Source organism: Oreochromis niloticus, linkage group LG23 (assembly GCF_001858045.2).
Source record: "Oreochromis niloticus isolate F11D_XX linkage group LG23, O_niloticus_UMD_NMBU, whole genome shotgun sequence".
NCBI lineage: Eukaryota > Metazoa > Chordata > Actinopteri > Cichliformes > Cichlidae > Oreochromis > Oreochromis niloticus.
In genome coordinates this window covers 25,855,681-25,865,287 of record NC_031986.2, presented here as the reverse complement: position 1 = coordinate 25,865,287, position 9,607 = coordinate 25,855,681, and positions in this window count along the sequence as shown.

Here is a 9,607-nt window from a genome sequence, read left to right as displayed (position 1 = left end):
AATGTGGAGATGTTATATTGGTTTCACTGGTAAAAATAAATAATTGAAATGGGTATATATTTGTTTTTTGTTAAGTTGCCTAATAATTATGCACAGTAATAGTCACCTGCACACACAGATATCCCCCTAAAATAGCTAAAACTAAAAACTACTTCCAAAAACATTCAGCTTTGGTATTAATGAGTTTTTTGGGTTCATTGTGAACATGGTTGTTGTTCAATAATAAAATTATTCCTCAAAAATACAACTTGCCTAATAATTCTGCACTCCCTGTAAAGCAATGCATTATCAGGGACTGTAACATCTAGTCCTTTTTACTGAATTTTCATCCATTTAATCACCTCCTTAATTGAAGTTTCCATGTGGGGATTGGGGTTGTCTAGTAATAATCTGACCTTTTTATAAACAACATTACTACACAATTGAGCTCTGCCCATATAAAAAAAAAAAAAAAAATCTAATTTAAGGTTGTCTGTGGGCCCCTTCAAAGATGAGGGACAGGATGTCCTGAGGATATCTCTCTCTCTCTTGCTCTCTCTCTCTCTCTTCAAAAACGTTACTGTAAAGACCCAACACACTATCAGGTTTATGAGTTTTATTGTCACTTTTCACAGGTAGTGTCTTAACCACGCTCACCAGAGGAGCGGTTTCAGCCTTTCTCCAAGCTTTCAGGAGGTTGAGGTGATACATCTGCGTGGCCCCTCCCCTGTCTGACTGTGTGACCTCATAGTCACAGTCCCCAACTCGCCGTATGACCACAAAGGCTCCTTGCCACCTGGCGAGCAACTTTGAGCTAGAACAAGGTAGTAATACAAGCACTTTGTCTCCCGGTGGAAATTGCCTGAGTCTACCCCCTCTGTTATAAAGGTGTTGCTGATGCTGTTGAGCCTGGAGCAAATTCTCCCGTGGTAACCTCCCCAAAATTTGGAATTTTGCTCTCAGGTCCAGCACGTGCTGAATCTCGTTCTTTGTGGGGTGCCCTATTGATAAAAATGTTCTTAGTTATTATTATTGTGCATCCTTGTTGTGTTGCATCTTACAACTTGCTTGTTTATAAGTCCCAAGTGTACTGTGGGAAAAAAAGGATGTATTAAGAGTTGTATGAATGTGTCCAATACTACAGGGAGTGCAGAATTATTAGGCAAGTTGTATTTTTGAGGAATAATTTTATTATTGAACAACAACCATGTTCATGTTCATGTTCATTTTGCGCCTTGGTTTTTCCACACGCTTCTTGCGACCCTGTTGACTATTTTGAATGAAACGCTTGATTGTTCGATGATCACGCTTCAGAAGCTTTGCAGTTTTAAGACTGCTACATCCCTCTGCAAGATATCTCACTATTTTTGACTTTTCTGAGCCTGTCAAGTCCTTCTTTTGACCCATTTTGCCAAAGGAAAGGAATTTGCCTAATAATTATGCACACCTGATATAGGGTGTTGATGTCATTAGACCACACCCCTTCTCATTACAGAGATGCACATCACCTAATATGCTTAATTGGTAGTAGGCTTTCGAGCCTATACAGCTTGGAGTAAGACAACATGCATGAAGAGGATGATGTGGACAAAATACTCATTTGCCTAATAATTCTGCACTCCCTGTAGATGGAGAGACTCTTGAGGGATGGCTGTTATGAGGAAAGGCAGCCCAGAAACTTTGCCAGCAGCACGCATTATTGTGTGCCTCAACTTTCAGTCTTTTACCCAGGCTAATCTGCCATTTTCCTTCCTTTTTGCAACAGCATACAAAGGTTTGTTTTCCCCGTAATATGCTGCAGTAATAGAAACCCTTTCCCCCACCCTCACCTCCCACCCTGCTCTCTACCAAACCTACAACAAACAAAAAAAACAATAAAAGAAAAAACAAAACACATAGAATATATATACATTTGTACAATATGTGGTATTTATACAACTTCAAGACATGAACAATAAAAAAAATAGCTAGCATATACTAAACCATTTTCTCCTTATCCACATTCCTGCAGGAGTTGTCCGATGTTTACTTCTTTTATAAAATTTTTAAATGGCTTCCAAATTTCATCGAAATATGTTAACTTGTCTTTTAGAAAATACGTTATCCTTTCCATTGCCATACACTGTGCCAAAGAATTTATCCAAGCACCAATAGCAGGAGGATCTAATTTTTTCCAATTTAATGCAATCATACGTTTTGCCTGTAATATACAATAATCCATAAACACAATTTGATGGGTTCTTAGTTTAAGATTTTTAGAATACACATGTAATAACAACATTTCTACATCTAAAACAATCTTTTTATTCAGAATTTGGTTTATTTTGTTCATCACCTCCTGCCAAAATGCACGGATAATTCTGCATTCCCATATACAGTGAAAAAATGTTCCACGGGCTTCTCCACATTTAAAACATGTATCTGGAATTCTATTATTATATTTGTTCAATTTCACCGGTGTTATATATAATTGCATGATCCAATTGTATTGTAATAACTTTAAGTTACTATTAATCGATAGTTTTTGTGATTTTAAGCAAATTAACTTCCATGTCTCCTCAGAAATATTGATATTTAGGTCCTTTCTCCAAGCTACCAACTTAGAAACTGATGTTTCTAGAGAGGCAGATACAATCCAGTTATAGAATGTTGAAATTAAACCTTTATTACCACCTTTTTTCACCATTAACTCCTCTAACTTACTTAACTGGGGAATGTTGACAGACTGATTTTGCATGGAAGAAATGAAGCTTCTAATTTGTAAATACTTAAAAAAGTGTTTTTGGGGAATTTGAAATTTAGAAACTAAATCCTCAAATGAAACCATTACTCCATCACAAAAAAGATCACCCACTTTCTTAACACCTTTTTCTGCCCAACCCTGGAACCCTACGTCCAGGTTTCCTGGTACAAATAAGGCATTTCCCCAAATAGGACTAAACTGAGAGAGATTATTCTTAATATTCATCATTTCTTTTATTGTAAACCAAACTTCAATCATATTTTGGACTATAGGATTATTTGTTTCTTTCTTTAACTGTTTTGGCTGTGCAGAGTATAAATACAAATTTAATGGCATTTTAAGAGAATTTGCTTCCATCCCCACCCAAGACGGGGTATTTTGGGATGAAAAATAAAACATTATTGTCCTTAGTTGAATAGCCAGATAGTACCAGTGAAAATTGGGACATTTCAACCCCCCTGAATCAAAGGGAAGATACAACAAAGACAAACGAATGCGGGGATGCTTCTTGTTCCAAATAAACTCTCTGATTAATGATGCTAATTTGGTAAACAATCCAGCAGGAGGAGCCAGTGGGACATTTTGAAACACATACAACAGTTTAGGTAATACATTCATTTTAAGAACACTTATCCTTCCAATAATAGATAGTGGTAAACTTATCCAACGCTCCAAATCTTTAGAAATTTTCAGTAGAATTGTATTATAGTTAATTGCCACCGTATCTTTTAATGAAGGAACTATTTTGATGCCCAGATAAGTGAGTTCAGAATTAACAGTAAAGCCAGATATATTCTGACTTACGTTTGGATTATACCCTTGTTTAAGTAACATTAATGATGATTTTGTTACATTTACTTTATACCCTGAGAAGGCCCCAAACTGATCTATTAAATCCTTTATAGCAGGCACAGAAATTTTTAGTTGCTTTAAAAATAATATGACATCATCAGCAAATAAAGCAATTCTATGCTCCTTTCTACCAATCCTAACACCTTGAATTTGTCCACTGGTTCTAACAGCTATTGCCAGAGGTTCAATAGCTAAAAGGAATAATCTTTTTACCCTTTTAATCTTTTACCCAGGCTAATCTGCCATTTTCCTTCCTGGGTTAGGTTTAGGGATTAGAGATCTGATCTAGCTTATCATTTTAAAATTTGGGACACATCGTCAGTAGTGGACCTTTGATTCATCAGGTGTTTCGGCCATTATCACTAGACACCAAGGAGGCCCTGCCAGGGTTGATCAGGCCCTGGAGTGTGTCACTTAGCATTTATGGAGCCTAACTTCTTCAAAGGGCTAGAAAAGGTGATAGAGAGAAGTAAGACAAAAGGGACAAGATAGAGAGCAGAGAGGAGAGCCGGAAGGGGGGCGCCTGATCTGGCTTCCCACACCACCCCGCCGGATCGGGCTGTACGCTCTACCTCCCCACTGCCTCCCAGAAAAGGGAAGAAGAGCAGAGGGGAGAAGAGCGGAATATTTCTTTTCTCTTGCGGTTAGCTGACTGCCTTAGCTTCCCAAGTGATGTCAGCCCTTTTTAACCATAGCCAGTGACTGGTCCTCTCAGCAGTGTTAGCTAGTTCTCTTATAGCCTGCCGTTGCACCTGTCCTCTGATCCCAATCTCTCTAAGCAGCTTTGCTGTTGTGCTGGCAACAAAGCCCCTGCACCCCACTTCCACCGGGCGCACCTTGATCTTCCAGCCTCTGTCCTCTGCCTCAGCTGCCAAGTTGGCATACCGCAGCTTCTTACGCTCAAACGCTTCCTCAATGTGTATCTGCCCTGAGTAAGGCTAGTCCTACAACCAACCAAGATGTGCTTGAGTGTGGCTGGGACTGTACACAGGGGGCAGCCTGGGTCCTTTCCAAACCACAGCTGCAGATTTATTGGGGAAGGTAGCACATCGTATGTCGCTCGGATGATGAAACTTAGTCCGTTAGACTCCATGCCCCAGATTTCACTCCATGAGAGTTTCCTCTTTTCCACACTCTCCCAATTCACCCAGCAACCCTGCTTGGCAAGCGCTACAGCTCTGGCATGTCTGGCTGTTTCCTCCTGTCGACGCACCTCCTCCACCACCATTTTTCGACGTTCGGTTACAGATGCCTGTTGCCACCTAGGTGTTATTGCGCCAAGACCAAATCCTCCTCTGCCCAGTTGGATGTGACCCACCACGTCACGATGCCGAAGAGCGGATTTCGCCTGTAGCACAGATGTGGCTGGGGTCCACTTCCTCCCCGTTGCTAGGGTGGGAGCAGTGCCTCTCACTATGGGAGTCCGTGAGTGATATCTCAAGCCTCACTTTTGCACATTTAAACTCCTCAACCAGGCTAGGGATAGGCAATGACAGTATCATGTCGCTGTAGAGTCCAACGCTGCTGAGGCATTTGGGAAGTCCGAGCTACTTCTTAACGTAGGAGCTCACTAGCCTCTCTAGTCGATTGGCATGATTGACTGAGACCTCGTACATTGTCAACGACCACAGTAGTTTGGGTAATAACCCAAACTGGAAACACCAGAGCTTCAGTTTCCCTGGGAGTGCAGTGTTGTTAATCCGCTTGAGGTCATCAGCCAAGTTCTGCCTTAGTTGTTCTAGTTGCCATGTATCATTGATGTCTGCATTATACCACCGTCACAGGCTCTTTCTGGGCTTCTCTAAGACTGTTGGAATTGGTTCTCCACTGATATAGAATTGCTCAGCTGTCAGCTTTCTTTTTACAATGGAGATGCTGCGAGATTTACTTGGCTTAAACTCCATTCTTGCCCATTATTTTTTCCTGGAGCTTCTGTAGCAATCGCCTAGTACATGGTTTTGTTGTTGTAATGATGGTCATGTCATCCATGTAGGCCCTAATGGGAGGAAGGCGAAGGGCACTCTTGAGTCTCTCATCTCCCACTACCCACCGGGATGCCCGCATGACCAACTCCATTGCCATGATAAATGCCAGAGGGGAAATCGTGCAGCCAGCCATAACTCCAATTTCCAGGTGCTGCCAGGCTGTGGTGGTGTTCTCAGCTGTCACACAAAACTGTAAATCCTGAAAGTAGGTCTTGACCAGTCCTGTGATGTGGTTTGGTACGCTGAAATAGTTGAAAGCCATCCACAAGGCCTCGTGCGGAACTGACCCAAAGTCGTTGGCAAGGTCTAAAATGACCACTTGAAGGTCTCTTCGTTCATTCTTGGCAGTTTGAATCTGGTGCCAGATGACGCTGGCATGCTCCAGCCCCGGATGCCGGCCTTCTGCACTGATGTGTCAATATAGTTGTTTCTTTGCAGGAAAGTAGATAGCCTTTGGGCCAAGACACTGAAGAAGATCTTTCCCTCTACGTTCAGCAGGCTGATCTGGCGAAACTGGCTGATGGATGAGGAGTTCTTCTCCTTAGGGATCAGAATACCTCCTGCTCTTCACCAAGCCTTTGGAATCACTCCTTTCTGCCACGCTAACTTCATCAGCTTCCACAGGTATTTGAGGACTCGTGGGGTGTTTTTATAGAGCCTATATGAGATGCCATTAGGTCCTGGGGCCGATGCTGCTCTTGCCTGCCTCACTACCTTCTCTACTTCACTCCATGTTGGTGGTCTTATGTCCATTTGGTGTTCAGGTACCTGGATAGGCGGCATATCAGTCAGAATGGTAACTGGCTCATGCCTCTGATCATCAGAGTAAGTTTTCCTCAGATGATCTTCCAGGTCTTTTATGGGCATTTTGAGGCACCCGCTCTTCTCTTCAACAAAAAGGCCCTTAGCAAAGTTGTATGGGTTGCTGTAGAAGAGGGTCCTTGTCCGTTAGTATAAGAGCCAGTTCCGAGTCAATGGTTTCCCACTCTCTTTTCTCACTGGATCTGGGCCACAGAATCTGATCTTTCCTGCCTTCCATCTTCCTTTCCCTTGCTGGTAGTGGTTGGCTAGACTCAGTGTTGAAAGATTCTGTTGGCTGTTTCTGGGTGAGCTCTGGGCTGGAACGTAGTGTTGCTTGTGGCTGGCTATACCCAGTGTTGGGGAGTAACGGAATACATGTACCGCCGTTACGTATTTAAAATACAAAATATGAGTAACTGTATTCCGTTACAGTTACCGTTTAAAAAGGTGGTATTTAGAATACAGTTACTTTGTTGAAATAAATGGATTACACGGCGGTACTTTCCTGTTTGATATTGTGGCGGGTCAGGACTGTTTGGGTTTTGTTTGACAGCTACGTTCTGTTGTTCCAGGCAGCAGCGTTACGGTTGCCATGGTTACAGGGCAACGCTCTTTCTCTCTGCGACTGCGTGTTTCCTGGGTGAGAGAGCGCCTTTTTGTTGTTGTTGTTGTGCTAAGCTAATAGGCAGAATGCTACAGGCATAGCTCTAAAGAATGTAGCATCATGGGCAGTGTAGTCCGTGCTGCAGGGAGAATGGACTGCCATACACGTTATGTGTCTGTGAGCGAGGGAGGGAGAAAAAGGAGAGTGGAAAAGTACGAGCTGTCATCGAGCAAAATCGGGAGCTGGAAGCATGTAAATATAATAATAACCACTGCAGCCAAGAAGAGTGCCTGACGAGCCCAGCTGTAAGTAAGCTATTAAGACTCGACTGTACGCTGTGTTCGTGTTTTCCTCCGAAAACAATAAGTTCCGTTGGAGCAGCCTTTCAACGCATCTCTCTGTCTCTCGCTAGCAAAGTTGATCCAGACAACAAAGTAAAGCTATTTTTCGGCTACGAGCCCGACACAGAATCCGACGTATTAGTCAGAGGTCCCTTTACTACGGTTCGGAGGTGCGGACCTTCAGTAATAGTAATAAATCACACAGCAATAGTACATTCACGTAGTTGTAAAAAGCATGATAATATATTAAGTAATCATAAACGTATTCAGAATACGTTACTCTCATTGAGTAATGTAATGGAATACGTTACAGAATACATTTTGGGGCATGTATTCTGTAACCTGTAATGGAATACATTTTAAAAGTAACCTTCCCAACACTGTCTATACCCAAGTGTGTTGCTAGCTGTTGGTGACTAAACTCCAAGCTAGGGGCTGATAATAAATGGCCGGGCCCTGAGCTAGAATCTAATATTGGGTGTGGCTGGCTAAGCTCTAGACTGGGAACTGCTACTGGCTGGATTTGACTGAGTTCCAATCTGGAGACTATGGGGGAGTCTGTACGACAATGAACTTCGAACGGGGTGCTGATGCCCTGAGGACTGTGGGGATTCTCCTGCCTCTGGACTTCAATTGACTGATTTGACTTACTTCTTAAAAAGTATGTGTCAATGCGAGGCCCCTTTCTCAGCTCGCTGAGGCACTTCTTCCTGCTTTGGTGGATTTTAAGGCCCATGTTAGTTGTTAGTTTTGACCAGCCACAAATGCAGTTCTGCAGCTTCTTTCCTACCATCATTGATGGTCTATTATTAGCAATGCTGGTTGATCTATTTATCGTTGGTACCGTTCCGTTGTTCGTGCCATTAAATCCGTTTAGAAAGGGTCTTTTTCCGCCCCTGCTCTCACAGACCCTAGGGGTATCTTCTCCTTTGAGATTTCTGTAGCAATAATGGGTCATTGGACAATAAAAGTAGTGTAAGTGTGTATTTAGTTACACAACATATGACATTCATATTACAGTCTGCCCATGTAACTGGACCAACGCTATACAGGCAAAACTAAGTCTCCATCTGAGGATTTAGGAGGATTCAGTTGCATGATGACATCTCTGACCTCTGGGTTAAAAAGCAGACGCAAGTTTCTCACCTCATGACAGCGATGACAGCTGCTGATTCATGCATGAAAAAACAAACTGAAGAGTGTTTGGCTTTAAATTTTCAACCCAAAACAATAAAACAAAACATGGAATTAAGTAAAAAAATGACTGAATACACATTAAAAATAAAGATTAAATGAGTTCAGTGCCAACTCTAACCAGTTTAGAACAGATTGCATCTGTCTGTAGCCTCCTTCAGGGCTGAGGGGGAAAGAGGATGTGGTTTCAGAATGTTTCTTGTGAAGTCACACTCTGCTCTCTGTCAGATGTTTTTTTTTCTTTTCTTTTTTTAAAATGCCAACTGTGTATAAATAAAATGACCCTCAATTCACTTACAAAGATGTTTGCTGACTTTTAGCACTCAGTGATTATCATAGGATTTATACATCTGTGAAATGCTGCTTTTCCTGGTTGGAATATAAATATTAGAACAACTACAGCCCCAGCTCCTTATCTTAATAAAACTATTTTTTTAATGTTTTAATATTATTATGGTTATCCTTATCACTATTATTAATATTTATACTAGCACACCAAATAAACTCCCTTTAAGATCACATTTGAGGATTTCATTAAATATTTCACTTGCACAAACTTACTTTTAAAATCCTGTATGGTGCACTGTGTTTATGCTGTACACTCATTTTTAGAGCTGCATTTGCATATTTCAAATAGTTACATTTAAATGTAATAAAACTGAGATTAATGCATTTTAAGAAGATCTTTGACAGCTTTAGTCAAACAAACGCTGTGAAAACAAAGTGCTCTACAGCTTTATTCTGTGGTGTTGAAGTCATTGTATATTTTCATCAGTATAACCACAGTGTTGATTCACCGCTCTCTGAAATGAAAAAAAAAAGCCCAACAAAAGCATTACTGCAGTCAAAGGCTGAAAAATCCCACCTGGTAACTATTAAACCGTCTATCACCCGACCACACCACAGCTTTTGTAACTCACCCTCACACAGTGCAGCTCAAAGGTAGCACAACCATGTCTGCTCTTTGTTACATGAAAACCTCTCCATCTTTGCTACTGTGAAGTTTTCTTTTTCTATCCAGTTTGCAGTAAACCATGTAATAATGCCAAACTCATGGACTCAATTTATATGCAGATGACACTGCTGTTGATATCTGGGTTTTAAAAAG